This window comes from Engraulis encrasicolus, chromosome 12, assembly GCF_034702125.1.
Source record: "Engraulis encrasicolus isolate BLACKSEA-1 chromosome 12, IST_EnEncr_1.0, whole genome shotgun sequence".
In the NCBI taxonomy this organism is placed as follows: domain Eukaryota; kingdom Metazoa; phylum Chordata; class Actinopteri; order Clupeiformes; family Engraulidae; genus Engraulis; species Engraulis encrasicolus.
This window is the reverse complement of record NC_085868.1, coordinates 2,741,747-2,749,246: the sequence shown is the minus strand read 5'-3', so window position 1 is coordinate 2,749,246 and position 7,500 is coordinate 2,741,747. Positions and strand designations below refer to the sequence as shown.

Below are 7,500 nucleotides of genomic sequence, written 5' to 3'. Positions count from 1 at the left end.
TCGCGGGGATTTATTTGCATTAACAGTAACGTAACAAATGCTTCGATAGCGTGCTGACTGCATCCAAAACGTATTCCCTAGTTTTCGCCTTTCTTATCCTCTCACGCCCCTCCCATGCATTTGGACACCGCACCCAATATCTCTGGTTAGTCTAACCGAAGGAAACATAAGGTGCGCTGTCACGTGTGTGTGTGTGTGTGTGTGTGTGTGTGTGTGTGTGTGTGTTTATACTTACTATGCGTGCGTAACTAAATTAGACTATACTGCAAATTGCCTCATCCTAACGTCTTTGCCTATCTTGGCTATTTATCACGTGCTATTTTGAGTATGGAGGAGCCCACATAGAAAATCTTGCTTGCGCACAGGTTCTGTTGTTATTACAGTGGTCTCGGGCTTCGGACGGGTTCGGACACAAACATTTTAAATAGTCTTGGGCTCGGGTCGGGGTCGATCACTTTTCTGTCGGCTGAGGGCCGGGCTCGGACAGAAAAATACGGCCCGAGCCACACTCTAGTGTGTGTGTGTGTGTGTGTGTGTGTGTGTGTGTGTGTGTGTGTGTGGGTGTGCGTGTGTTTGTGTTTGTGTGTCTGTGTATGTACGTGTGTGTGTCTGTGTATATGCGTATGTGCGCATGTGACTCTCTGTGTGTGTGTGTGTATGTGTGTGTGTGTGTATGTGTGTGTGTGTGTGTGTGTGTGTGTGTGTGTAGTTGGGGTCCCCTTGGGGGGGAGGGGGGTCGAAGGTGAGAATGCCCCCACCCCTGTGATCTCCCGTTAGGAGTGGCGCCAAAGCCCAGGTTACATGCACACACACACACACACACACACACACACACACACACACACACACACACACACACACACACACACACACACACACACACACACACACACACACACACACACACACACACACAGAGAGACCGTCCAAAGCCCAGGTTCTGCTTCACTGACCAGCTTTGCTTTGTGGGGACCATTGCCATGGTTACTCCCCTACCCCCTACCCACATCCCCACTTCCACTTCCACCCCATAACCCCGGCACCATCCAACCGAGCAACCAACAAGCTTACTGCTCCTATGGCCCCAGGATGGATGAGTTCCCCTCTATGGAGAGAGAGAGAGAGAGAGAGAGAGAGAGAGAGAGAGAGAGAGAGAGAGAGAGAGAGAGAGAGAGAGAGAGACAGAGAGAGAGAGAGAGAGAGAGAGAGAGAGAGAGAGAGAGAGAGAGAATTTGAATTCATAAAATCCTTTATTTACAAAGACAGAGACAGATAGTGATATAGAGAGAGGCATATAGAGAGAGGTAGAGACAGAGACTCAAGCATGGGGACTGAGAGAGAAAGGGAAGATGACAAAGTGACAAGTTCACAAGAAGAAAAGACAGAGAGAAAAATGGAAAGAGGAAGGGGAAATAATGAGATGAGGATGACATAGAGAGTCAGAAAGAAGGACAGATAAAGGGGGAAAAAATCCCTCTAAGAAGTAATTGTCCTATATGCAATGGCCAGTAAAGAGACTGGAACACTGTGATTTTGTTTTTACATCTGGGATGAGACTTAATTGATACCTTGCGAGGCTGTCTGTGGCACAACATTGGCTAACAGTGGCAGGGGAATCAGCGAAAGACCGACCGCTGCGCTAACTGCCTGTCTTATTGTTCCATGTGTCATTTTAATACCCTGTCATGATGTGCAATTACAACAACGATTATGATGTGACATTTCTGTGCTGAGCGTCACTTCGTTATTACGTCTCTGCTTTTCCTCTGTTTTTTCCCTCTATCTCTCCATCACTTCACAGTGGGGCATTCCTATCCTCTCCTAACCTCTCATCTCTTCTCTTTCCTTCTCTCTCTCTCTGCTGTCTCTCCTGCCTCCTGGCTGTTTTCTATCCTTTTTTTACTGTCCTCTCTTCGATCTCTCTCTCCCTCTCTCTCTCTCTCAGTGGGGATCCTCCCCTCCTCTCAGTGGGTCATCTCTCTCTCTCTCTCTCTCTCTCTCTCTCTCTCTCTCTCTCTCTCCCTCTTAACCAAGCGCTCGGACTCAGACTCGGACAATAGGTGAGAGCAGTGCAGGCGCCTGACAGAGCGAAGTGGGCACTGGGCACGTGCGGGAACAGGTGTTCCGTCCATCTGGTGGGCACAAAGGCGCGGGTGACACGGCCGTGGCAACACAATGCCACCCCCTGACAGGTGCCCACTGATCTGTCCATCCGCAACAAACAATAGACTGGCATCTTGCAATGATACCCCTGAAAAGATGGGGTGGAGTGGGATGGTGTGGTAGGATTAGCTGGGTGTTTTTGAGGTGGGGTTGTTTAGTGGGCCCAATGATACCCCTGAAAAATATGGGGTGGAATGGTGAAGGGGAGGGGTGATGGGCGATGTGTGGTGAGGGATGGCGGTGGAGGGATGCCATTGTGAATGAATAGTGACTGGTCTTTAGACAAGAGGTTAGGAGGTTAGGAGGAGAGGAGAGGATAGACAGATACCCCACTGAGAGAGAGAGAGAGAGAGAGAGAGAGAGAGAGAGAGAGAGAGAGAGAGAGAGAGAGAGAGAGAGAGAGAGAGAGAGAGAGAGACAGAGAGAGAGAGAGAGAGAGAGAGAGTTTGTGTCTGTGTGTGTTTCTGTGTGAGCTTATGTGTGTTGAATGTGTTGTGTGTGTGTCTGTATATATTGCAGGGCTATAATTTTTTCGATATCTGATGGCGTATCTCCTCTTTGTGTGGCTGTTGTGCGTTAGTGAGACTCTGGAAACGATCTACTACTTGTAGAACACATTGTTGACTGTTTGAGGGTTGACTGATTGCACTCAAGCTTGTGCTACAGGTATGTGTTTCATGGCCATTAATGTGTATTGGGTTTTTGTGTATTTGTAAGCTGCCAAACACCTTAATTTCTATGTGATTAATAAAAGTACTCTTGTCTACTGTGGAGTTAAGGAGTTGGGGATGGATGCCTGTGGAAATGAGAATGGAAGTGTGTGTGTGAGTGTGTAGGTTGGTACAGTAGTAGAGAGGGTAGAGGTAATGTATAAGTGTCTTCTTTTTCCCCAATGTTTTATGGCCTTTTCTGACCCCACTCGAACACAAAGACACACACACATAGACACACACACACACACAGACACAGACACACATGCGATCGTGCGTGAGCGCGCACACAAACACACGCACACGCACACGCACAGGCACAGGCACAGGCACAGGCACAGGCACACACACACGCACACACACACACACACACACACACACACACACACACACACACACACACACACACACACACACACACACACACACACACACACACAAACGGATACACAAAACCATACAGACAAACTGCGGAGATGAATAACAGGTCAACACACACTCGTCTGTATCCTGGGGCTGGTGGCTCTGATTTAGATAAATGACACTGTCCTGTCCACCACTGGGAAGACACACACACACACACACACACACACACACACACACACACACACACACACACACACACACACACACACACACACACACACACACACACACACACACACACACACACACACACACACACACACACACTCGCGCACGCACCAACCCCAACTCCAAACACCCCGTCCCCCATCCCAAACTTCCAAGAGAACAATACTTTTCCCCTTTTTTTCCGACCCTCTTCTCTACTCTGTTCTGACGCCATACACAAAGAGCTCATTATGACCTAGATAAGAACCCTCAGATTTGGGACATCGGCATTCGATTGTGTGCCATTTTTCTTCTTCTTTCTCCCTTTTCTCTTTATTTTTCACAACTCTTCCTCTCAAACCCCCCCTGCCCCCAAAAAAACAAAATCCTTTCCGCTGTGCATTATGCTGTCGCTTGCTCTGATTATATTGCGATAACATTTGATGAATAGCATGATTGTATGAGCTATATTCCAACAGTACCGTCTGTCTGCCATCGTTGCCAACTTTATTCATTTTTCATTTTATTTATTTATTCTTTTTTTGCGAAGAATGGTACTGAATGTAACCACACACCAGTAAAATCAGACTGTTTTATAGATAGATAGATAGATAGATAGATAGATAGATAGATAGATAGATAGATAGATAGATAGATAGATAGATAGATAGATAGATAGATAGATAGATAGATAGATAGATACAGTGAGTCCAATATGTATTTGATCCCTTGCTGATTTTGTTGGTTTGCCTACTAAAAAAGACATGATCAGTCAATAAATGTTATGATAATATGTATTCTAATATGGAGAGACAGAATATCAAAAAGAAAATCCAGAAATTAACTGAAGAGAATATATATTAATTTATTTCCATTTCATCGAGCAAAATAAGTATTTGATCCCCTGCCAACTGATTACAGTTCCGGGCCCACAGACCAGATGGGCACTTCCGATCAACTTGTCATCTGAATTAAAGACACCTGTACATACTAACATGCATAAAAGACACATTGAATCAGCAGAATCAGTCCATAGTATGAGTGAATCAGTCACACTCCAACCTCACCAGCATGGGAAAGACCAAAGAGTGGTCAAATGATATCAGGGACACGATTTTAGACCTGAACAAAGATTAAATGGACTGCAAAGCCACAAGAAAGAGACTGGGTATTAATGACCCAGCTGTTGATGCATTTCTTCCAAAATGTGAGGAATACAAAATGACTATCCATCAGCCTGTCTGGGGTTCTATACAAGATTTGACCTTTTGTAGGGATTTGATAATCATGAGAAGAGGAAGAAAGCACCCTAGACCTGTACGAGATGAACTAGGCAATGATATCAAAGCTACTGGGACCAAAATCACTGATAAAACTACTGGTAGCACTTAATGCCACAGAGGTTTAAAATCCTGTAGTGCACACATGGTGCCTCTACTTCAGAAGGAACCTGCGCAGTCCTACTTGAGGTTTGCCAACAAACATCAGACTGATTTAGGATATGATAAGGAGGTGCTGTAGTCAGATGAAACCAAAATCAAGCTGTTTGGCATTATCACAATTCAATGTGTTTTGAGAAAGAGTACTGCTGTCTATGATCCCAAGCACCCTCCTCACCATCATGCATGAAAGTGGTATCATTATGGTTTGAGGGTGTTTGTCTGGCCAAGGCACAGGACAACTTCGCATCGTCAATGAATGGATGGAGGGAGACATGTAATGTGCAATCCTGAGTGCAAACGTCCTTCCCTCCACCACTACACTGAAGGGTGGGCCATTTTTGGATCTCCCAACATGACAGTAATACACAACATACAGTCAATGCAACAAAGGAGTGGCTCAATAAGAAGCATATTAAAGTCGTGAAGTGGCCTAGACAGTCTCCAAATATTAACCCTATAGTAATTCTATCGAGAGAACTGAACCTCCCATTTGCCAAGCTACAGCCACAAACTATTAATGTTTTAGAGATAATGTGCAAAGAAAAATGGGCAAAAAATATGTTCTACTATATGCACAAACATTGTCATTAACTAAAAGAAGCATCTAACCTCAGTGCTAGACAACTAGGGCTTTGCCACAAAGCACTTTATCCTCTTTAGCTAGAGGGGTCAAATACTTATTGGCCTAAATTAAATACAAATAAATTAAAATATATTATTTTAAGTAGTTATTTTCTGGAATTTCTTTTTGATATTCTGTCTCTCCATGTTTGAATACATATTATCATAAATTTATAGACTGATCATGTCTTTATTAGTGGGCAAACCGGCAAAATCAGCAAGGGATCAAATACATATTGGACTCACTGTAGATAGATAGATAGATAGATAGATAGATAGATAGATAGATAGATAGATAGATAGATAGATAGATAGATAGATAGATAGATAGATAGATAGATAGATAGATAGAATGCTCTCTCTCTCTCTCTCTCTCTGTAGCCATTTCACTGTTTATTTATATTCAACACTGTCTTGAAGTCTTCCGATTGCAGAGTCGTGCACAGATTGATGGGGCTCTGAAGTTATGCATGGGCCTTTGTTTTCTTAAGAATACATGCGACATAGCGACAGACAAAAACAAATGATAACAATGGGCAGGAAAAAAATCAAATTTTTCCCGAATGTGAATAATGTAGCCCTACACATACACTGTGTGCAGAATTATTAGGCAAACATGTTTTTTGACCATATTGTCCATTTTATGCGTATTTTCTGCCACCAACCTTTATGAACATGAAAACCTATTGGATTTAAGCATTCCAGATCATGCATATGTGTATAATAAGATGGGGGTGTGATCAAAGGAGCCCAACACCCAATATCCGGTGTGCATAATTATTAGGCAACTTTGCTTTCTCCTGGGAAAATGGGCCACAAAATAGATCTAACAAACTCTGAAAAGTCTATAAACAATTTTGAAGTCTTCCAGAGGGATGTGGCTCTCTTTAAATTGGCAAGACGTTGATAACGTTAGCACAGAAGTATCAAATGCACCGTTGCAAAGTCATCAGTCTCACATGAAATGTCACTGCCAAAAATTTGAAGAATTTAAGGTGAAACTACAAGAAAATTATTACCCTGCAGTGCTATCATATTCCAGAATGCATACTTACATCAGGTGTCCAGAAGAACAGGTTGTTGAGCACTCAGAGACATAGCAAAGGTAAGAAGGGATGACACCAGACAACCATTTAACAAGTTTATTAGGTCAAGACTGGGTCAAGAAATACCCTAGGACAGAGTTTTTTAAGGTATTATGGACTGGTGAAAGTGACTATTGACAGACAGGGTGGGTGAGCCCATAGCTGGATCTGTGAGGGAAAAGTTTGCAACTTTCAAGAAGACAATGGTATTTATGCAGTATTCTGCTGGCATTTGAGTAGAACTCAGGAACTCATCTGAGTGTGCACATTACCGATCTAGCCATGGGCTCATCGATCTGGTCCATTAACAGTCACTTTCACAAGTTCATAAAACCATTGACAAAATTGTCTAAAGACCTTTCTTGACCCAGTCTTGACTGCATTTCTTGTTGAGTGGTCTTCAGGTTTCAACCTGTTTTACCTTGGTCATGTCTCTGAGTGCTGAATACAATGTTCTTGTGGACACACAATGTAGGTTTCAGTTCTGGGATATAACAGCACTGCAGGGTAATCATTTTGTGATAGTTTGACCTTCAATTCTTCTCAATCCAGCAGTTACTTTGTGAGCACAATGCATGTGACACTGATGACTTCGTAATGGTGCATTAGACGGATATGACCAATATCTGGGCAATTTCAAGACAGCCACATCCCTCTGGAAGACTTCAAAATTGTTTATAGACTTTTCAGAGTTTGTTAGATCTCCTTTGTGACCTATTTTCCCAGAGGAAAACAAAGTTGCCTAATAATTATGCACACTAATTTTGCCCTGATATAGGGTATTGGGCCCCTTCGGTCACACTGTCTCTTATTATACCAATATGCATGACCTGGAATGCTTAAATCCAATAGGTGTTCATGTCCATAGAGGTTGGTGGCGGAAAATATGCATATAATGGACAATAT

General features: G+C 43.3%; 1 protein-coding gene across 1 annotated transcript in view; it reads right to left on the bottom strand.

The window, feature by feature from the left end:
• The window catches only part of LOC134459195 (zinc finger protein GLI2-like), a 153,725-nt gene that overhangs the window by 52,428 nt on the left and 93,797 nt on the right, over nt 1-7,500 (bottom strand). The gene's annotated exons all lie outside the window — the stretch shown is intronic.